The 24815-nt window shown below is 39.3% G+C and overlaps 1 protein-coding gene and 1 pseudogene across 1 annotated transcript in view; both read left to right on the top strand.

Moving 5' to 3' along the window:
* The first annotated feature begins 2470 nt into the window (after positions 1-2470).
* The window catches only part of LOC122395020 (rap guanine nucleotide exchange factor 6-like), a 256702-nt gene continuing 234357 nt past the window's right edge, over positions 2471-24815 (top strand). Inside the window, exon 1 of the mRNA XM_043392297.1 lies at positions 2471-2597. The gene's annotated coding sequence lies outside the window, so the exon portion shown is untranslated. The remainder of the gene's footprint in view (positions 2598-24815) is intronic.
* LOC122398150 lies at positions 12978-13066 on the top strand (annotated as a pseudogene).

Genomic DNA, 24815 nt, shown 5'->3' with positions numbered 1-24815 from the left:
GAAACCGCGAGCGGAGGGGGTCGCGCGTCGCGCGGCGCCGAAGCCGAAGCGAACCGGAGTAGAGTCACAGCCGGCCACGCGAGACGTTTACGAGCGAGCGTTCCGTTTCGTACGCTTCGCGTTTTACCATCTTTTTTCCGCCGTACCTTTTGTTTTCGATGTGTATCGGGACGACGCGTTTCGCGTATTGTTTCGTCGACGCGCCAGTCAGTGGATACTGACGTTCCGTCTCGTTCGTAGTTCATCGCCGCGAGTGTTTTATCTGTGTTCACGTTGTGTTGTCCAGTGTGTTCTCAGCACGTGGATTACCGCCGGTGGGAGCGACGCTTACACGAACAGTGAGTACACCTTTTTGTCTTTTTGTACGAAAACTTTTACGAGATACCCAGTCAGCGTGTGTCACGCGAGTCTTCAAACATTCTCGACAAAGGCAATTGGTATTGGACGCAGTGAGTGTACAAAGATTTTTGGAAAATTGTGATAACCTGTTGGCGGTAACGGTTCTATCTCGTGTAAACGGCACCTGACGGAGAATCTCTATCCATTTTAAAGCGTTCCCGCGTAAGCTCCGTAACGAAGTTCGAGCCGAGTATCGTTTGACACAGAAGTATTTGGAATGCTGTTTTAATAAGCGAACGTTGATATAAATGCAAGTGAAATGATATTTCGAGCGTCGAAGTAGTTTACTTTGAGTTTTGGAGCATTTTATATATTTAAATTCTCACGATTCTCTAGGTTATATTCGTGGTATTCGTGATAGTTGCAACCTAAGAATATTTTTCTGTGTCTTTTTGTCACCACACTCTTGCGGCTTATCGCCTCTAAAGCCCTATAAATTAGGGTTCCCCAGCTCCAGGGCAGTGACAGTCCAGTGTGAACGTCGGTGGTCAACATTTCCATTCGAAACGTTCGTTTTAACTTTATTTTCATCTCAAGATATTTCAAATACTCGCCTTCGATCCGACGCCCACTAATTAAAATAGTATTTGAAACATTTCTGTTCAACGTACCAGTTCTCTGTGTATTTTAATCACGCTTACGAAATCGTGTTTCTATTTTCGCGACAACCCGAACGAAACAATTTCCGATTACTCCAATTTTGGACAATCGACGCCGAATATAATAGTACTCGACTCGTAAGTAAAACAAGTTATTTACCGTTTGCTATGCCCAAGGGCACGCTCCACCGAGGCCCATTCGGTATCGAAACGTCGCGTTAGGTCTAGGATCGGTTTTATCGCCGATTTGTACGACGCTATAAAAGCTTTACGGTTGTAACAAAAGATCGGATCGCGCGGAACGTCTCAATTCTAATTTTTCCATAGACATGTTATTCTCGTACGCGCGTCGCGACGTTAATTCGGATTCGTGTCGGCGTTTTGCCAATACGCGTACCTTCCAGTAACCGTTCCGAATACCTGTTTCACGCGAACCTCGAAAAAACTGATTGCATGGCCTCCGTGGCGGTGAAGACGAGCCGCAACGTTCTTCGGTTAAAAGAGGGGAGAGTGAAGGGAGGTACGTTGACTCTCGAAGAAGCCGCGAGTTTCGGATTCCTAGCATCTCCGCTTGTGATCGTTGCATCGCGTAAACCAGTTTCCGCATGCGGAACGATCCTCGATGACAGATCGAACGCGCGTCATCGGTCTCGCGCAGCGCGAGCCGCCATATTTATATTCGACATATCGAGAATTGGAGTATCGATATTCTCTCGAGGGCGCAACGTACCGCGTAAATAGATTTGAAAATTAAATACTACGCGTCTATCGTTCATTTTAGTACATGTTATGCTTTTCCAAATTTCTTCACTTATATTATTGAGCACTATAGTATTGATAAACAAAAGACATTGCATGATGGAGATCAAAATAAATGAATTAAAATGTTAACGTTTGGAAAGACTTGCTTATAATAAGATATGAAAATTATTTCAAGTAAAGTTTGTGGTTTCGGACTAGATGAAATTGGACGTAGCCCAACAGTTTGCGGTCATCTGCAAGACTATCAACATGTGATAATCTGCATTAAGGGGAAAACTAGGAAATAGTAAATCCTAGCTCAGAAATGTTTTTATAATAAAGGATCGTGTTTTGTATCTTTACAAATTTATTAATAATTTTCCTTTTGTAGAATGGTTTATCAGTTTTTGGAAGTATCATGACGTAGTCTGTTAATTTCTGTTTTTTTTTGCGATTGATATTAATTCTTGACAATCGCATTTCATTTGTCTTCTTCAATATATCTGTCATCCGCGTTAATCCCATTGATTGCATTATCTGTGCTTCGTACGAGTGATTCGTATTATTTGTGTGATGCATATTATTCTTATCTCATGTTCGTCATTCGCAAAAATTCCACGAGTAGGCAATAAAATCAATCGCGAGAAAGCATAACGATGTTGCTTCTTCAGTCGCGTAAAACGACATATTTGTAAACCGAGGGATTAGAAGTCTCGAAGCCGCGGAGGATGTTATTAGCGAGCTCTTCGTGGAATGTGTCAAACGTGGGTGGTGTGTTACGTGGAAGTGCAGTGTTTGATGCACCGTTTCGTTTCAAAATCCATCACTGACCGTCTCAATCTGCTATACCCAACAGGGGTAAAGGACCCTGAAATTTTTATTTAATACGTGACGACGGTCGTTTATCTTTTTATTTAAATAACAATTTCATAAATTTCTACCGTCCAGTGACCAAGATTTCTTGCAAAACGGCAAAATAACTCACCCACCCCATCCGCTTTCTCCTACTCAACGCTTTTTAAGCACATGCCTTCTCGTCCACGGAAACGTGTCAAGGATGGAGATCATGGTTGTATTCATCTGCTGGAGACATCCTTGAGGCATTTAAATATCGATTGAGGATACAGGAGTGCATCGTCAAATGCTTCCTGCCGGTGCAATTTAACGTCTGCACAAGCACAGCACGCCTAGTTCATTGTTTTTACGCTCGCGTGCTAGTTTATTCTGTTTGATGCCTCGAGACCAAAGACATTATTTATGCCAATTTTTAATATTGCATCACGGAACAACAGATGCAATATTCTCGGCCAATATAACATAATAATAATAGTAGTAATTATATTCAGTCCAATATATTCAGAATAGATTTTATAATAGCATTTTTAGCCTCAGATTTGAACTTTTTATTATGCATAATCCAGCTCATATTTAGTTATAATATTTACCAGATGATTGTTGACGATGACCTCATAAAATAAACTTTTAAATTATTTAAATTTAATATTATGTCGGGGGCATGGAAGACCCCAGACTAGATAGCATTCGAGGGTGAAATTGTGAATATATATCGATAGTTATAGCGATTAGTATTTAAAGCACGGCTAGTTAATTGTTTTAATATTTTATGACGGAACAATAGATGCAATATTCTTGACCAATATAATATAATAATAATAGGCTAGTAGTAATTGCATTCACTGCATTATATTCAGATTTTATAATAGCATTTTTAGCCTCAGATTTGAACTTTTTATTCTGTAGAATCCAGCTCATATTTAATTATAATTTTTACCAGACGATTCCTGACGATGAGCTCATAAAATAAACTTTTAAATTATTTCAATCGAATATTATATTCGTGTTATGGAAGACCCCAGATTAGATAGCATTCGAGGATGAAATTGTGAATATATATCGATAGTTATAGCGATTAGTATTTAAAGCACGCCTAGTTCATTGTTTTAATATTGTATCACAGAACAATAGATACAATATTCTTGAAGGATATAATATAATAATTAGACTGCGGATATTTATTCATTTATGGGAAATTTAGATTGTCAAAAAACTATAGAATGCATTTAATATGCAAAAATATAACAAAAACTCACGTAAGATAAGAATTATTGTATTTAGGGGTTGAAAGAACCCTCTACGAAGCTCTTATTTTATTAATTTTATTAATAAATATATGAATTTGCATAAAAATTCGCAATCTAATAATAATAGACTAGTAGTAATTATATTCAGTACAACATATTCAGAATAGATTTTATAATAGCATTTTTATCCTCAGATTTGAACTTTTTATTATGCAGATTATTTAGATTTGGACTTTTTATTATGCTCTGGCGATGACCTCATAAAATAAACTTTTAAATTATTTCAATCGAATATTATATTCGTGTTATGGAAGACCCCAGATTAGATAGCATTCGAGGGTGAAATTGTGAATATATATCGATAGTTATAGCGATCAGTATTTAAAGCACGGCTAGTTCATTGTTTTAATATTGTATCACAGAACAATAGATACAATATTCTTGAAGGATATAATATAATAATTAGACTGCGGATATTTATTCATTTATGGGAAATTTAGATTGTCAAAAAACTATAGAATGCATTTAATATGCAAAAATATAACAAAAACTCACGTAAGATAAGAATTATTGTATTTAGGGGTTGAAAGAACCCTCTACGAAGCTCTTATTTTATTAATTTTATTAATAAATATATGAATTTGCATAAAAATTCGCAATCTAATAATAATAGACTAGTAGTAATTATATTCAGTACAACATATTCAGAATAGATTTTATAATAGCATTTTTATCCTCAGATTTGAACTTTTTATTATGCAGATTATTTAGATTTGGACTTTTTATTATGCTCTGGCGATGACCTCATAAAATAAACTTTTAAATTATTTCAATCGAATATTATATTCGTGTTATGGAAGACCCCAGATTAGATAGCATTCGAGGATGAAATTGTGAATATATATCGATAGTTATAGCGATTAGTATTTAAAGCACGCCTAGTTCATTGTTTTAATATTGTATCACAGAACAATAGATACAATATTCTTGAAGGATAAAATATAATAATTGGACTGCGGATATTTATTCATTTATGGGAAATTTAGATTGTCAAAAAACTATAGAATGCATTTAATATGCAAAAATATAACAAAAACTCAAGTAAGATAAGAATTATTGTATTTAGGGATTGAAAGAACCCTCTACGAAGCTCTTATTTTATTAATTTTATTAATAAATATATGAATTTGCATAAAAATTCGCAATCTAATAATAATAGACTAGTAGTAATTATATTCAGTACAACATATTCAGAATAGATTTTATAATAGCATTTTTATCCTCAGATTTGAACTTTTTATTATGCAGATTATTTAGATTTGGACTTTTTATTATGCTCTGGCGATGACCTCATAAAATAAACTTTTAAATTATTTCAATCGAATATTATATTCGTGTTATGGAAGACCCCAGATTAGATAGCATTCGAGGATGAAATTGTGAATATATATCGATAGTTATAGCAATCAGTATTTAAAGCACGGCTAGTTCATTGTTTTAATATTGTATCATAGAACAATAGATGCAATATTCTTGAAGGATATAATATAATAATTAGACTGCGGATATTTATTCATTTATGGGAAATTTAGATTGTCAAAAAACTATAGAATGCATTTAATATGCAAAAATATAACAAAAACTCACGTAAGATAAGAATTATTGTATTTAGGGGTTGAAAGAACCCTCTACGAAGCTCTTATTTTATTAATTTTATTAATAAATATATGAATTTGCATTAAAATCCGCAGTCTAATAATAATAGACTAGTAGTAATTATATTCAGTACAACATATTCAGAATAGATTTTATAATAGCATTTTTATCCTCAGATTTGAACTTTTTATTATGCAGATTATTTAGATTTGGACTTTTTATTATGCTCTGGCGATGACCTCATAAAATAAACTTTTAAATTATTTCAATCGAATATTATATTCGTGTTATGGAAGACCCCAGATTAGATAGCATTCGAGGGTGAAATTGTGAATATATATCGATAGTTATAGCAATCAGTATTTAAAGCACGGCTAGTTCATTGTTTTAATATTGTATCACAGAACAATAGATACAATATTCTTGAAGGATATAATATAATAATTAGACTGCGGATATTTATTCATTTATGGGAAATTTAGATTGTCAAAAAACTATAGAATGCATTTAATATGCAAAAATATAACAAAAACTCACGTAAGATAAGAATTATTGTATTTAGGGGTTGAAAGAACCCTCTACGAAGCTCTTATTTTATTAATTTTATTAATAAATATATGAATTTGCATAAAAATTCGCAATCTAATAATAATAGACTAGTAGTAATTATATTCAGTACAACATATTCAGAATAGATTTTATAATAGCATTTTTATCCTCAGATTTGAACTTTTTATTATGCAGATTATTTAGATTTGGACTTTTTATTATGCTCTGGCGATGACCTCATAAAATAAACTTTTAAATTATTTCAATCGAATATTATATTCGTGTTATGGAAGACCCCAGATTAGATAGCATTCGAGGATGAAATTGTGAATATATATCGATAGTTATAGCAATCAGTATTTAAAGCACGGCTAGTTCATTGTTTTAATATTGTATCACAGAACAATAGATACAATATTCTTGAAGGATATAATATAATAATTAGACTGCGGATATTTATTCATTTATGGGAAATTTAGATTGTCAAAAAACTATAGAATGCATTTAATATGCAAAAATATAACAAAAACTCAAGTAAGATAAGAATTATTGTATTTAGGGGTTGAAAGAACCCTCTACGAAGCTCTTATTTTATTAATTTTATTAATAAATATATGAATTTGCATTAAAATCCGCAGTCTAATAATAATAGACTAGTAATAATTATATTCAGTACAACATATTCAGAATTGCTTTTATAATAGCATTTTTAGCCTCAGATTTGAATTTTTTATTATTCAGAATATTTAGATTAGAACTGTTTATTATGCTCTGACGATGAGCTCATAAAATAAACTTTTAAATTATTTAAATCGAATATTATGTCGGGGTCATGGAAGACCCCAGGTTAGATATGAAATTGTGAACATACATCCATAGTTATAGAGATTAGTATTTAAACCTAATCCAAAACCTAAATATACACGTAGTAGCATTCTCGCGGGGGTTGAATCTCGCCGGGAAAGTCGAGCAATTATTTTCGTCGCGCCGCTAATGAGTTCCAACGCGCAGTGCTACGGCCGGCAAAGGGTGAAGCACGGAAGAAAGAAAGTTCGCGTCGGTTCAAATACGGGATTGTCTTCTTTTCCGTTCTTGAATGGATCTCTCCGTCACGGGAAGGCAATTATTGTTTTCCTCGTGCAGGAAGTCGCTCGCGATGGAAACGAATCTGCGCCGGAGAAAGTCGCGGGCGTTTTGTCGCTCTATCGGTGGCATCGTTCTTGCACCCGTGCACAAGTACGGCGACCGTGTGTACGGCGCGATGAAGAGGATCGAATCGCGTATTCCACGTATATACAAGGGAGAAGGTGGAAGACTCGACCGGCTAGAGAAAATAAGTCCTGGGAACAGCAGGTGACCAGCTGTTGCGGCGTACCGCGCGTGCATCTGCCTATAGGTGAACGATTCAGGCACCGATCGTCGCGCAACACGGCCAATTGGGTTATTCCGGTCATGATCGCCATGGAAATTATGAGTTTCTGTACGCGATGGTCTCAAGAGTTTACGGGACTTCGGAAACTACGAGCTATCTTCGAACGCACGAACGGTTGGAAGTCGATAAGAACGATCAGACATCCACGTGGAGGCGTGCACGAAAACATTCGTTGGATCCTGATCGTTGAAGATACGAATTGCTCGATACTCGTGTCGATGGGTCTTCGTAGATATACTCTCTCTTGCAATATTTTTTGGACTCCTAACACATTACACGTGACAAGTGTGTGTTTTTCTAGTAATTTCTCCAATAACACAAGAAAAAAAATTCTAATATTATCCGCATATAACTCCCGAAAATTTCAATGAAATTGCAAATATATAACATTTTTAGTATACACATGCTGAAGGAATTCTGTATCATTTAAATCACCCGTCGTGTAGGAAAGTTTTAATAAAAATGCCTCGTCGTCAATGTGTTAAACTTGTAAAAAATTTATTCGACTGAATTTTTGAACAAGTAAACACTTATTTCCATTGTATTACACATTTCTTCACGTATCAATTATTTTAATTTCTTTGGTACGAATAAATACATCGCAATTATCGGTAGTTCTAGCGTTGTGTAATACCGAGTACTTGTTTCACTGATTCGTTAGAAAACACGAGATACGTTCAGTCACGAAGCGGATTATTTTAACGAAATAAATTTTCCGTGAGTCTAATATTGAAATGGAACCGGTGTGAATCGAAAACGATTGTGGCGTTGGGTGGCTGTAAAGGATCAACGCCTCTCGAGCGAAACGTTTTATTCCGGACAGCAGCGTTCGAGATCAAAGATGGTTAGGCAGTTTGGAAACTGCTCTCGGAACTCTGAAACACGTGGACGCGTTTGGATCGAAAGAATGTCACTCGAGGCAGATCTGCCCGCTCTGAATAACGATCGGGAATACGATTCGTTTCGAATTCGCGCGTTTTACTTGCAACGGCTCTTGTCGCCCTAGTCGACGTGCTCTAAAATCGCCCGCGAACTAGGACGAACAAGCGCGAACTGCCTTTCGTAAATTTTGAAATCTAGGACGACCGTGTAAAAGGAAAACTTCTTCTTTAACGGAGGGCGGAACGGGGAGGGGCACGCGTTAGTTTGCATAAGAGAGATACTGTTAGGTCTGCATTCAAGCAGACGCTAAACGATACGGATATTTTAAGCGTTCAATTGCACGTATCGTACTCTTAGGTGCTTCAATTTTTCCATAACAAACAAAAATGATGAGAGTTCGGTAGAAAACAATACTCGTGGTAGTATAACAATTTTACTTTCTTCTTTAGTGTCCAACATATTCAATTTTTTAAATTCTAATACCATTTTTAATTCAAACGTTTTCCTAGATCTCGTCTATTTTTATTGGATCGAGGGACTAAAAATATTCTAACAATTTCATATACTCCCCATTTTGATATCAAGCATTCTCTGTTGCAATTTGCATTATTCCCGATTTTAATTCTCAAGTCTTAATCGCGATAGCAACAAGGCACGTAAATAGAAATACGTGCATGAATTTCGTGGCGTGGACAACAGTGCCCAAACGGGAAGTTTTTTTTTAACGATGTAAAACACAAGTATAATAATTCTAATGGAACGACTCAGCGCTCGTTTCGCGTTACACATTGCAATTTTCATTGACTCGAAATTGCATTTTTTTCCACCTTCGTTAGCAGCGGGTAGTATGTTGCAGCGATTCATTCAGTTTGGACGATTGTCACGGATTAACCTCATTACGGCAATGATGTAATGATACATAACAGTGCGTATGCAGAATAGCTCTACTTTCTTTCCAACAACTTCGCAGAACGCGGAAAGAAATTGCAAGTATTTTTTAGTTACACTCGTCAGAACGAACGAGGGATGTGTTTGTCGAGTGTTTCGTTAGCTACTTGTCGTCAACAATTTTTGTATTTCTAAATCGATATCGATCGAATCTCGGATAACTCGATATACGCGAAAAGCATTTTGTTCACGCGAAGGAAAGATTCAGGATAGAGGAAGCCCGGTGTTTTCTGACCGTGAAGTGCGAATGTATTTTCAACATCGCCATTAGCTTTTTCCGATTCGTAGGTTCGCCGCAGTAAAGGTGAATTTATTACAGAGTGACTAGCTGAATCTATGATTTGATGCGTACGACTGATTGTAAGTCGGTGCAAAATCAGTTGGTCACTCAATCCCATTGAATTGCTATCATCACCGTATCGTTTGGCTACCCTAGATATACCCTAGATACACGCTCTCTGTCGTCAAATAGACCAGCAATTCTTAACCATTCTGCGGCGGCACCAGCGTGTCGTGAAGTCGATTACGCTTCGTCATGATTCGTTGGATTTTTAGCTTTCACGTCGAAGAGAACTTGCAGAACTTGACAACGTTATTAGGATTCGATTAAACCCTTCACCTCGTTCCTAGAGTTATTCTAAACACAGTCCCTTGAAAAGAACTTCTTTATTTTTAGCATGTTGGGACCCAATCCTAAACGGCGATTTAATTTTTATTTCATTTACCTTTATTATTTTTTAATTTTTTTTCTGGTGCACTGTAGAAAACTTTTGGATAATATATAATTGTTTTAAATTGATATTCAATGACTGGTGCATAGAATGATAGCCACGCCAGACACACGTGACTGGAGCGTAATACGAGAGCAGGTCCATAGGGACTCTGGTAGACAATTTCCAGACGTTGCTGGACGCATGACCCTCCAAACGACCACCCAGCGAAAGTCACGAAACAATAGAGCCGGTTCAAGTCACTCTCCAGCACCCTACAGGTTGTTCTAAAACATAGATTTTCTACCATCTTCGCCAAAACACAAGAGTTGGACTACCAACGAGCTCGAATCCAATCAGGTTATCGTCTCAAATCAACGGTACCTGTCTTTTGAATCTCGTAAGGGTTGAAATGTAAATTCCTTGCTTTCTCAACCTCTTCAAGGATACTTATATGTGTACATCTAGTATTTAAGATATTTTAAATATTACATCATAGTAATTACCAAAAAATTGATGGAAATCGCGGGTGAATGTAAATTTGCATTCTCGTTTATTAAAAACAAAATAATTTGGTCCTGAAGAGGCGAAACTCATCAAAACCAGTCGCATTCAATTTTCATTCTTGCGTAAAGTATCTCGAAAATGTTTTCACGTTAAAACTGACTTTGTTCTTGAGAAAATAGTTGGAGAGACGTCGCGTTCGAGGGCAATCTCTGTCAAATCCGATTTTTCGAAGAATAGCGCCGGGGATCGTTTCGATTTCGCGCGACTACTTAAGGGTTGACGCAAACCGGATGCCCGACGCATTCAGCCGCCCCGCGACGAAACAACGAGATGAAAACGCAACAAGCTGGAAGTAAGTTAGCCTCATCGCCCGACATCACGCACACTTTCGGCACTCTTTTGTTTTTCACGCGATGATTAGAAGCGGAAGGACACCGTCGTCGTGACTCGCACGGATCGAATACAATGGTCACGGTGTACCCTCATTTACGTAATGCACTACGAGAAAGGGACAATGCCGTCTGGCGCTTCTCTCGTTTATGATTCGTTGCCCGGGAGACACGACAAGAAAAATTACAGGGTGGTTCGTTCGTTCGTACGTTCCTCCTCGTGTCGTTACCGCCTCTCGAGCGCGAAATCTCGCGAGATTCTGCGTTGCACTCAATGCAACTCTTAAACATCGTATCGATAACCGGCTACCAGGGTCCATAAAAGAGGATTAAATGTTAAAAAAGAATTAAATGCCCTTGTAATATCCCAAGATCGCTTTGGATCATTTTTAGAACCATTCTACTTTTACGTTCTCAAAAGGGTTTGACCCGTCGCCACAGTGTGTTGCACTCAATGCAACTCTTAAACATCGTATCGATAACCGGCTACTAGGGTCCATAAAAGAGGATTAAATGTCCTTGTAATATCCCAAGATCGCTTTTGATCATTTTTAGAACCATTCTACTTTTACGTTTTCAAAAGGGTCAAAAATCGAGGAATCATTCTTATACTTTGCTCGTTGATCTCATCGAGTCCTGTATATAATTTTATATAATTTACGAAGGAAGGTCGGCGAACACGTTACTTTTTTTATTTCGTGAATCTATTATAAACGGTGAACTGATTAACCCCTTAAAGTACACGTACGCGACGCGTGGGTGCAACGACGCGACGGCGATGACTTAATTTCTCCGGGGACTGTTTTTTCACGGTCGAGCAGAGCCACCGATGCGTCTCCGCGCCCTCGAGAAGCAGAAATCTCGTCGTCAGAATTGCGGTTAATCGAAAAGTTAAATGGGTTCGATGTGAAATATTGCGCAGCCACGTTCTTTTGCCGCCGCCTCGAGAGGAGCTGCAATTTAATTTTCTCTTCTTTTAACGAGCAGAAACGACGGTGTTGCTGAAATGCTCCCGCCAGGAAAGAATTTTTTGTCGTGTCTCTTCCATTCTAACATACGCAACGCCACGGTTCGTAATTCCTAAATATGTTCCCGGAAGTCTTTGTTTTTTTTCGATTCTCTTCCATCCTGCCAGCGAACTTTACGGATATCTCCGCGTTGGAAAATTTCGAAAGTATTCCAGTTTCATTCGTGTCTAGACTGGAATAAGCCCTCCGCTTGGCAGGACTTGGCAATTCAGGGTAGATCGCGGAACGAAACGCCAGTCTGCCCCGGGAGTTAGAATGTTTATTTTACTCGTAAGTCGAACGTTTCGCGTGTACAGCGTCGAGTACGCGGCGCAATAATAGATTCAGGGTTCATAAATGATGCCTGAAATTGTCAGACGTCTGACTGCGGCGTGTGCATCGATTTCTCTAAGATTGCTTTGCACCTGTACGGTCGATAAATGCCACGGCATCCTCGCGAGGTTACGGAGAACCGCTCCGTAGAAGAAAGGTGGAAGATTGCGTTCTTCTTTCGTGACAGAAAACGCTCTGAATGAGAGATTAGGAACGAGTCTGAGTGGCGTCAACGACGGATAAGACTGCATACTGATCGCTCGTCTAGACGACACTGCCTAGCATATAAACTTTATTTTTTCATACTGGAATTTTATAATCGAAACGATACTTTTTTTCAATTTCGACGAAGCATCATTCACAACCCTCGTGGACGTAATATTTTATATAGATCGATGTTTCATCCTGGGGATCACGTTTAAGAACAACCCTTCAGCTGTAACTCACCTTCGGGTCGTATCTTCTTGTTACGCGGCAAACAGGTGGATGTACGCAAGTATTTCGTGTACGGAACTTCCCACTGCGAATATAAATCTTTGTTACGACTTTATACGACATCGCGTAAGGGTGGTACTTCTTCCAAGTATCCAAATTTTCTCCATAAATACGGTTAGCCCTCGTAAGCTGTAATGGTGATTCACTATAAACGAAGAGAAGCTTCTCTAATATATCTTTAAGTCGAGTCTGTTGTTTCGTAGGTACAATAAATTAAAAATAAAATTTGTCAACGATCATGCCACGTTGGAAGCACCGGTTCTCATCCGAACACCGAAGTTAAGCAACGTTGGGCGTGGTAACACGTATTGTTGGCAATATTATTATTCTATACTGTTAATACTATCATTATACCTCCCTATCAATTTTGTAGTTGATTAATAAAAAAAAATACTTCGTAAATAGAAGCAACAGACAGTGTAAGAATTCATAAGCAAGTTTCTCATTTATAATGAATCACCATATTGCAATTTACGAATCCAAGTAACTGTGTGTCCGGTGTGCATATTTGCATACAAATTATTTAATAAGCGTATCAGCGATAATTGAGTCTTGGAATTAATTGAACGCCCTCGTTTCGCTTTAAATCTGTATTTGTTCTTCGAAATGGTAGAAAAATGAAATTTCTCGAGTCTCAATAGCAACGTGTATTTCGCTGGAACGGAATGAAAACGAGTATTCGAAGAAACAGTTGATGGAAAGGAACGAAGCCGATCGATTGGCTGGCCGATGGTGTGTGCAGCGGCCCTTCGTGAATCCGATATAAAGGCTTCAGGTGCGCTCGTATAATAATGCATGCAAGTGTGCAGATGCAAGAATGAAGACGCGCGCGTATGGGTGGTTCGTCATATGGGTTACCTCAAAAGCAAGATCGCGGCTAGAAGGACAGGCTAACGGAAGTGGATTTTTTTCCGCAGTCGCGTTTCAGTAATTTCTCGCGGATAGGAAATAGCAGGCGGGGGGAGGAGGACTTTGAAATATTCAACGGGCGGTAATTAACATTTAATAGTTTTCTAACCCTTGGGACCACGGGTCCTTTGTCCGTAACGCCGAGATTGCAATCGGGGCCCACTTTCTATTGCTCCGTTCCCCGCTTCCTGCGTTTCTCGTACAATTATTCGAACCGGGTACGCAAATGGATGCGTTTCGTGGTTGCAATATCTTCCAAGAATATTCGGTGAAATTCCACGAAAGAACGAGCCAAGTTTGGAAACTCGTGTTCCAGTAGGCTCGAGTTTGATCGATATTAACGATCCGGTCACGACTCGGTCACGGTTCATTCAGCTACTCAGTGTTCGTTGAACGGTCTGCTACGCAACGGTGTTCACGGTTCGTTCGCGTTCGTAGTGTATTAAGTAACGTTTGAATAAACTGTCATTCGATTACGATCGCATCGTAACTGGATCCCCGTTGTAAATAGAATCCTATAGATTCTCTTTCACGTTCGATGCACTTGGAAAACTATGAATTTTAATGAAATTTTTCATCCTCTTATCGGGTGGTACCTGCGTTTAGATATACTCGAGGATTTATTACGTTCTAATCTCAATTAAGATTAGTGTCGTAACAAGCCTCGTCTCAGCAGTAAATTCTTGCGAAGTCTTGGTAACGGTTTCTCCCGTAAGCATTAGAATGCTCGAACCTGATCTTTTCCAAGCGTAAACGCAACGTGGCGACCACGAAAATCTCTGAACGCCTGATATAAGTTCTCCTTAAAATTTAGTAAATTAATTTTGACGATACTCTTTCTAATTAACAAAAGGAACACAACTTTGTTGTTACTTTCCAACATTCTTAGAATTTCCAAGTATTCTTTATCAAAATACACGTTGTTTGCATTTTGAAACATTAAAATCCTTCAATCCGTTCAGGAGTTATGATTTTTTAAACATACGCAAACATTTCTGGCCTGAGATTATATTCTTGGTAAGGAATTTTTTCTTCGAAAACGGTTAGGATTTCGGGGGTATGTCTATTCTCCAAAAATGATTGTAATTGACTCCTGCAACCGGAAATAATTTTTCCAAAACGATTTGAAATTTGTTAATTTTGCCGAAAAATTTGTTCACTTACTGAATTTTTTCTTCGAAAATGGTTAGGATTTCGGGGGTATGTCTATTGACCAAAAATAATTGTAATTGACCCCAGCAAGTGAAAATAATTTTTCCAAAACGATTTGAAATTTGTTAATTTTGCCGAAAAATTTGTTCACTTACTGAATTTTTTCTTCGAAAATGGTTAGGATTTCGGGGGTATGTCTATTGACCAAAAATAATTGTAATTGACCCCAGCAAGTGAAAATAATTTTTCCAAAACGATTTGAAATTTGTTAATTTTGCCGAAAAATTTGTTCACTTACTGAATTTTTTCTTCGAAAATGGTTAGGATTTCGGGGGTATGTCTATTGACCAAAAATAATTGTATTTGACCCCCGCAATTGAAAATAATTTTTTCAGAACGATTTGAAAAACTTTTTTTGCCGAAAAATTTTAGGCCCCTACCCCCTTTGATTTTTCTTAAAAATTTGTTTTCGATTTTTAATAAACACAACCGCGGGTAATGTGGAAATGCAATTTAATAATAAGAAATAAAATACACAAATTTCCTGCGCTTTATTCGTCAATTGTTTATTATCGATGTGACTTTTTTGTTTATGTAAAATATAATCTGTAGCATTTATCGAAGAATAGTCGGGATAAATTGGAACTCTTTCGTAAATAGAAATTTATTATGTATATAAAAAGTTAGGACTCAATTTAGTGCTCTGACACTAAAATTCAAAAGTGTGTTCACAAAGTGAACAAAAAATTCCTCATTGCTCCACAAAAGTAATTTGTGAAACGCGAACGCGTGTTACTTCTTTTCTTCGCGTAAATGGGTTTAACCACCTGTTTGAGAGTCACCCTGTACAACTCACAATGAGCTACGACAAAGCTCCATAGACAACTATTGTGACCCAGAGCCTACGTTTTCCGTTAGACCTTATTATCCGCACCACCTGTCTTAACGTGCACTCTTCCCCCTTCTTCCGTTATCTTTCACCTTATATCTGAACGTCCTCTTTCTCTTTCGCGCGTCTATCTGGATGTATTCCTTTTTCCTCCCCGACTCTCGCAACTCCCGCTTCTTTCCTGTCTTCCTTCCTCTTTCGGTCTATCGGTTACCATATTCGTCCACGTGGTCACACCTGCGACTTTAAAGGCTCGTTGGAACTGTTTTGTTTAAATTGCACGTTTACTGTCGCTGTCAAGTGGACGACCTTACCCAGACCTGGCCAAAATCGGGATGGCTGGTCTGCGTTCCAACGAGTTTTAAATGTTAGGCACGTGGACTTAACTTCCTTGTTGGGCTGTACGGGTACCCACTGAATGAAATGAAAAGTACGTTCATAAATACGTATGTAGATTCGACCGCGAACTTGGCTTCTTTCTAAAAGACATCGAACACAGGGTCCATTTCGACCCAGACTTAAATTTCGTTACTTCGCCACCTAAGTGTAAAGTTTTCGATTCATTGTTTGCCTCGTTTTAAATCGATCCTATGATCTGCTATGTCAACGAGTCGCACGTGGACGTTGTTCGTATTCTTTGAGGCCAGTTTTTAGAAATCCGACCTTCGAATTTCCACACCCACCACGCTCCGCGTTACGAAAAGAGAACGAGTCCTACGCGTGCTACGTGTCATAACTTCGTCCGCATAAATCACCCGCTAAAACACACTCCGATCGCAGGACGTCCAGCATGGTCGTATAATCAATATACGGCTATGTAAATTCTCGCAAATAAGATTCACGTTTCTCAATGTGTTATCACAAGCTGTTTTTTTCATTGTCCTCGATATTCTATAATTGATTCATTCGCATCACGCTTAGAATGCTGTATCAAACTCTTGCGTAGCGTACATCATGTATATTAAACGAACTCCTGAATCAAAGTCATCCTGACCCACATGTGGTTCAATCTTCCATTAGAGTGCATAGTTTTGAATTTTTCAAATAATTTCTTAGCAAAATGTGTACCTCTTTCTTCGTCAGAATTTCTCTTATCGATATCGACGACAAATGGAAAGAGATTTTTAATTAGTTCGACCATTTAAAAAACGAACTCCTGAATCAAAGTCATCCTGACCCACATGTGGATCAATCCTCCATCGAAGGAGTGTATTTAGAGTGTATTGTGTTTTAGATTTTTCAAATAATTTCTTAGCACAATGTCCTTTCTTCGTCAGAATTTTTCTCATCGATATCGACGACAAATGGAAAAAGATTTTTAATTAGTTCGAGCCTTTAAAAAACGAACTCCTAAATCAAAGTCATCCTAACCCACATGTGGTTCAATCTTCCATTAGAGTGCATAGTTTTGAATTTTTCAAATAATTTCTTAGCAAAATGTGTACCTCTTTCTTCGTCAGAATTTCTCTTATCGATATCGACGACAAATGGAAAGAGATTTTTAATTAGTTCGACCATTTAAAAAACGAACTCCTGAATCAAAGTCATCCTGACCCACATGTGGATCAATCCTCCATCGAAGGAGTGTATTTAGAGTGTATTGTGTTTTAGATTTGTCAAATAATTTCTTAGCACAATGTCCTTTCTTCGTCAGAATTATTCTCATCGATATCGACGACAAATGGAAAGTGATTTTAAATTAGTTCGAGGCTTTGTAGTTTGGTTTGAGACGTTTTCGTAGGCCAGTGGAATCGCGTTAAAGCGTTCGCGAAAGTAGCACCAACGTCGAACCAGGGAACACAATAGCGAGGTGGGATTGCACAACAACCTTAGGCCCTACTGTCGTTGAGCACTCTCTGGAACTCTGGGAGCCGGTTAGCGAAAGGCGAAACGAAACTCGACGATAAATTTCCAGCCGGTCGGCCCGGCGGAGGATTCAACCTCGATGTTATCGAATCTTCGGGGGAAAACCTCGAAACGAGTTAGCCAAGCCTTCGGGCATCACCTTCGACGGGGTCCTTCCTTCCAACCAATTGTATCATCCCGATCGCTTCCGGTCTCACGCTTCGCATAACTTCTCGTCAGTCGTATCATCTCCTTCGTTTCTTCTGTCGGCGTCCACGGCCGTTTAACTGCTCGCAGATTGCACGGAATTTCTACCTTTTAGCTGACGCTCGTTTCGCCAAAGTGCCCTCGCGGAATCCCCATGTTGGAATTCTTGCGCGCTTTCGGGACGATCGTCGAAAGAATTAATCCGTCGTTTCGTGATTAAGAACAATGGCCCGCGACCGAACGACTCATTTTCGTGAACCAACGCTTTGGAAACGCATTAAATTCGATTCGCGCTCAAAATTCAAAATCTGCGGATGATTTTTGTCAAAACCAGACGCGATCTTGTTCGTTCAATGGAAAGTATAACCAGCGACCTGTTTATTATTATTTTGGTACATTAAAATTACATCCAAGTTTCGTTGCACGATCGGCGCTTTCCAATATTATCTCCTTCCCCGAAACTTTATTAAAATTTTAATCGCGTAGGCATCGGTACGAGAATTATTAATTTCGTTTAATTTCACCGACGGCGGGCGAAAAAATTTAAACGAGCACGCGAGAAATTCAATCGAGACTTTAACCGTACCATTACGGTTAGACGTAGGTGCCTCGACGCTAGAATTCCGCGGGGAAAATTCCGGTACGGCTATATCGTATGGAAAAGCTAGATAAAAATTCTGGCCGTGGCGAATGTGGTAACGCGTTCACGCATTAAGGGCGTGTTGCATCAATTTTCGAGTAATTTCATGGCAATTTCCTGATCCCTTCCTAAATCTTGTTGAAGGGGGGGAAAGGCTCGAGGGAAGTTTGCGGATCTTCGAGTTTACGTTACGGTGCCCCCCCTTTCGGAGAGGGCGAAAGGGTGGCCGGGGAAAAATCGTATCGATTTCCGGGGAAATATTATAAAATTCCAAACAGCTTTTCAGCCGGGCTCGTCGAATTTTTACACTGTGACGGGATATTCGCCGACGACGTTAAAAAGCTTCGAGAGATCGGCGAAATTAAATATTCACGGAAGGCGTACGACTCCGGTACGTGTACAGAATTTCCACGATCGGTTCGTTTAATGCTCGTTACCGCGGAGCTGGAAAGTCGTATACGCAACGGTGCAAAATCTTAATTACGCACCTGTACTCGTACCTTTGCCGCGAGAAGGGGGTGAAACCTTAATTACGGGGCCGCGCGACGCGCCATATGTCTGTATTACTTTTATCCATCGTGTATTGCCTATCGCGTTCGCCAAAATGGCCGGCGGAGTCTTTTTCGAGAACAGGTTCGCGCGTTTGGGTCTGTTAAATGTTTCGCTCGGAATTCTACGGAACACGAACGTTTAATTGCGTGGTTAGCTACGTTTATACGCCAACGGGAATAGACATAAATCATTTGCTTTAAAAACAGACGATACATTTTTCTGGTTCAGTTTATCGTCAGATTTGTCTACAAAAATATACCTACAGCATTGCATTTAAAAAAGCTTCGTCTTCGTTTATCGAAAAATATTCCAGCAATAAAAAATCAATGTACACTGTCACGTTAGTTGTTTCGTTATTTTCTAATGTTTATTGGAAAATGAAGCGTTTCTTTCGAATGAAAGATTCTACGGTACGCGCGATCGTAAGCTCGTGCAAGGATTTTCTTCCCCATTCGACTCTTTCTCCACGTACAGCGTCAGCGTGTTTCGGGGGGATGCCTCGAGGAACCGGAAGTGGTCGACTAAATATGCGCGACCACGTATCGGCACGGTTCATTGTCGTTGGAACAACGACCGTCCGAAGAGTCTGTGAAGTGGCATTAAATCGCGCGGCTCGTGCACGACATTCAGGTGCGATCGAACGTCGAGAGATCGATCGTGACCGGCATCAGGCCCGAACGCAATCATCGCAGTATTTCCATAGGGAAAATGTCATCGCTGATGAAATTGTTCAAAGAACGCCGGGAATGCAGCGCCGAATGGCAACCCAGGCGCAGCGCGAAAAATCAAAGGCTCCCCGGAGCTCGAAAATTTGTTTACCCGTGCCCGACGCCTGGAAATTTTCCATTATTTTCCCTGGATAACGAACTTGGAAAGTACTTTGATTGGTCGGATTTAAATCACCTCTGAACAGTGTTCCTCAAACCCAGCCCCACCTTTGGGGGCTCTCGAACCCGTAGAGCTTTCATTTCATTGAATGAAAATAAATACTTTAATATTGATACAGATTTCTATTTATTTTCAAGAACTATATCCAGATAATTGTTGACAAAGTACTGAGTCGAATTCCCTCATGTAAGTTAAGGACTGTATACTCTAAATGTAATTTACGGTGTTCTGCTCCCCCGAAAAGCTCAAGGGAAATGTTCCTATAAATTTTTGGCTTCACCTTTATTGCGTACTTCGTTCCTTTTCACGCTCGTTACATGAATGGTGTTCGCGTTGATCTCGCCTACGAGATATCGAATTAACGATGCAGCGATATTCGTCGAGTTATTTAGTAGCGAATTAATTAAACCGTACTCCGAAGGTGGAACAAATAGAAACCTGTTCGCGACGGAAATAGTTTTGTCGATTACTCGTACAAGGTAAATCCCGATTTCTCCGGAACGAGGGAGTCGTAGAAAATTCCACGATCGTTCGCGTGAACTTCTTAATGATTTTCAAATTGCTCGAGTAATCCGACGATTATCATTTCACTCATCGATCGCGTCCGTTACGGTGTTCCGCGCTCGTTCTAATCTCTGCACGCACAGTTGGCCACTACTCGCTCGAAGTTTCCACCTTTACAATTTTATCATCTAAAAGTCCGTTTCAATTATAACCGGAATACGATTTCGTCCACGTTCCTCGGCACTTTCGGTTTCCACGTTCGCGATTTCGCTAAAATATCGTCCCGTATCTACGATGTGCATTCTACGTCTTCGCGTCTGTTTGGAAAATTGTTCGAGTTCGATACCGTCGAGTGAAAATTCCTCCGCGCGTTATTCAAAGGCTCGAAATGTAATTAAAATCCACTTTGGGGGGACCGGACGATCGCTAAATACTTCCACGACGAAGGGATGGGTGCAAGGTACGCGAAAGGTGAGCGTGAATTCTCCTTTTTTTGGCTCGTCTGCCAAAAAGCATTCGAATGCGGATCCCGCATTCGGGCGCGCACCTAGGCTCTTCCTTTAATTACTTCCGGCCCGACGCGTCATTATTTCACCGAAGACTTTCGCGCGTACGCGCCGAGGAAACATTCGACACCGGTTCCTCGGTCGTGTTCCCGTTTTTTATTTTCGCTCCTCGCGCCCTTAGACGGCCGTGTCGACGCGTGTACATCGTCGCGGAGACAATTAACTTTCCTACGGCGGCAGGTGCGCGAGCCTGGAATTCGATCGCGGAGCAGGTGAGTTGGCTCGCGTGCTACTCTCGACGACCTCGCGTGCTCCTATTGAAACCGACGCATTATCGATTCGTTAAGGGAGGTTCACTGACCATTGTGCGACGAACACGGGGCCTCAGGTTCCTCCGCGACGTCCGGTTGTTATTAATAGATCACGATATAATCGGGATTCAAAATTTTTGGCAAGCTGACTCCCCAAAATTCGCTGCTCGAGCCTCCAAACATAGACGATTTCGATTACAAGTCAAACGAAATTTGTTTACTTCACTAGTAAATAGAAGTTTATCAGATTATTAAATCGTACCGTAAATAATGGAAAGTGAAACATAGTTTTAATTTTTCAGTTATTTCTATTCTGTTTTAAGTTGACCCTCGGTGGACGTACGTGGCCTCCCACGCGACATTACACTTTTTACCGGAAGTTGGTCGCCTCTTACGTGACGTAGCTAGATTTGCCGGATAAACGGTGCCGCAAACTGTTTTTCTGGGTAATGGAAATCTTCTGCCTGACTTCTCGCGCATTATAGAAAATGGTCCGTGAACATAGCGAAACGATATCGATCTGGGATTAATGTAGCGTTATGGTTAGACGAAACAAGACTTAAAAATTGTCTGAAAAATCGATCGGACCTATCCGCGAATAAAACGTGAATAGACTTATAGTCGTTCCCGATTCTACGGTATCGATTTAATAATAATAGCGTCTACTTACCCGCGAAATGTTCTTTCGTTTCTGTTATCGGTGGATCCCGAAGTAGAATTGGCGTGTTCGCGATTCATTTTAATTTATCGATTCGACGGATAATGCTCGGTGTTTATTGAACAGTGGCGTTCGTTCCCGAGGTTTTCCTCGACTTCCTTTTCCCTTGCATCGCTTTCCCATCGATCTCTCATCGTACGTATTCGGCGTGCATTCGAAGCGATTCTTCAATAATTTTAGAAGTATACGTTTCGCGGCGTAAGCTAGACAGAAATTTAATTAAAAGTCCAATTATTGAATGTGTTCTCATTCGACAGGATATCGTCGTTGATTCTCGTTGTAACCATCCATTTTACATAGATCGTGTTTACTTGCGTTCGAGTCGAAATAAAGAGGCAATTAATTACTTGTCAAATTTATTTTTGTACTCGAACGTTTCGTTTCTGCCTCGAATTCATTTGCTAGCTTATAAACGGAGTAAAACACGCTTGAAAGAGTCACATTAGTTTATTGTGTTTGTTATGCGTTACTTGTAAAACAAAGCAGAAGCGACGAACGGATAGGGAAAGCAGTTTCATGGTTCGTTGGGCAGAATTTAAAGTATTGCGTCGTTAGAGTCGTAGTGGGATGTCGAAGCTATGAAAGGCGACAGTGGAAAAGTGACAAACTATGCATTTTTAATTAACTATAACGCGAGGAGGGGACGCGAGGGTTGTTGACCACGCCGTATGAAATTATTTTGTGCTGAATTTTCCAACATTTTGCGGGTCCACTTTGGTTCAGCTTTTCGATCGACGAAACTGTACAGATTTGTTTTAATGCTACGAAGATGAATAGCAAAATAAGTTCAATGCCTCCCCGCGCACAGTGTCCTTGAGACAATCAACAGTGTAGAACAGGAGAAAATTATGATTAATATACTCCGTACTTCGCGTACAGAGCATACCTGAATCTTCTATATCATATCTTTTTACGTAACTTCCGCTCTTCTGGAATCGTGGATGTGGAAAATAAAGCGGCAATAATTCTGAAAAGACACGAATAATTTTCTATTTGTTGGGCATAATAATTTTTTAACGAATAATATTTTAAATAACTCGATCGAATCAAGTATCATTGAAAAGTATCTTGCACAAACTTTGGTGTATTTTGGTACTATTACCGACAATGTAGTCTTTGAACAAGCAAGGGGATATCGGTTAATTTTTTAACCCCTGTCGGTAAATCTATAAAATTAATTAATGATCGTGTAATGTGTATGTAACGGTAAGGGGAATACCAATCTATAGTAATTAGTTCAAACGAGGTCGAACTATTTAAATCAAATGGCACATGAGTCTTATACGTAATATATAGCTCATTAAAAGTTTCTTCGCTAGAATCTGATTCGAAATAAAATTGACAAAATGCTTTATTTGTCAGAGTTTAAATCGCGATAATTTATGGCGAATTGTCTGCCTGTTGGTAATGCGTCGAATACCCTGCTATTCTTGGTTTCGCGGCACTTCGATGGCCATTGTGAGTATTGCAAATTACCATCGGTTTCTAGGAACAGATTCCGAGCAAATAATTAAATCTGACTAACTTCCTTACGCGTGTCCAATTTGAGCGACGTCGGCGATGTCGTAGATAGAATGTAAAATAGGAAGACAACTTGTTCGAAGATATTAATGCAGTCATTTTGATAGGTACACGATACCGGTTAGTAGTATTTGAGTTCCAGCAATGTTTCAGTGACAAATGATTAACAGAGATGCGGTATGACGAATGATTATGACACTCGGATTAAAAAGACGAGGCGTAAGATATGGTGGAAAGCGAGTGGTTTCGAATAATTGCTATTCCGGGAAGTTTACCAAAAAGACAAATATAAGTGAGCTCTTCTTCGTGGAGTTTATGCACTTTTAACGAAATTTCCTTAAAAATTGAGAAAATTACAGTGTAAATATTGGATCAAACGTTAGCAACTTAAACTATTAAAACTGAATTTTACGCGTACGCCACACGGAAGACATTTATATATCTCTGGCGATTTTCAGCTCGATATAAACTCGTTACACGCCTGTACTTATGTATTTATACGTATTTCTCGTTATCTGCCTAACAGTTTTCATACGCTTTCACGCAGAACGTTTTATAATTTTTTTTTTTCCAGCCGAGGAAAGTTGCTTTTACGATAAAATCGCCGTATCAAATTAACCGAGCACAATGGGGAATTATAAAGCTACGTCATAATAGAAAATCTCAGAACGAAAATGAAAACTTACCGCGAGCGCATCGGAAAATTATTAAGTGTCTTTCGAACGTTTTCAACTCGACCAAAGAAGGGTATTCGATTAAGTTTAATTAACTGTTCGTAGGGAGGGGACAACTCGTCTAGAAAAATCTAGCGAAACGGGTCTGTTTGATTAAATTTTACCGTCCACGTAAGTTACTAAATTGCTCGTCACTGTGCTAAATTACTGGACGCGTCTGGAGGCAGCCTTGAGAACGCGAAATGTTGCCAAGGTACTCGAAGAGGCGGTATTACGTGCAGAGCAGGGAGTATAGTTTTCTACCTGGGGAGAAAATAAAGGGAATGCTACTCTTGCTATTTCCTGACAGAAGCCATGCATCACATGGTCACGGTCCTGCATTCGTCGTAAACGCAGGACGTAAACTAACACGCGGACGCAATTGAAACGTGAAACTCGCCCGCGAAGCTTTAGCCGTGCTCGTCGATTATGTGGACGTAATATTGATTGTACGACCATATACTTGACCATACCTCGACGGCGGGCTCTCGGTCATCCTTCTTGTCAACCTCTCTGTATACTTAGGACGACCAATTTCCGCACTTTTCCCGGATAATTCAATCGCTCGATCCTTTTTTAACGGAGTATCGGATATAACGGGGAAAATTAATCTAATAGATATAAAAAGAGATTACTTTCGAGGTTGTTGCATAGAGCCCTAATCCAATTCATCCCCTTAACCGAGAAATTATAATCTAATCCATCCTTTGC

Source organism: Colletes gigas, unplaced genomic scaffold, assembly GCF_013123115.1.
Source record: "Colletes gigas isolate AHSC1104 unplaced genomic scaffold, ASM1312311v1 Colletes_gigas_Sc00001, whole genome shotgun sequence".
NCBI lineage: Eukaryota > Metazoa > Arthropoda > Insecta > Hymenoptera > Colletidae > Colletes > Colletes gigas.
The sequence above is the reverse complement of the archived record's forward strand: the minus strand, read 5'-3'. Positions and strand labels throughout refer to the sequence as shown.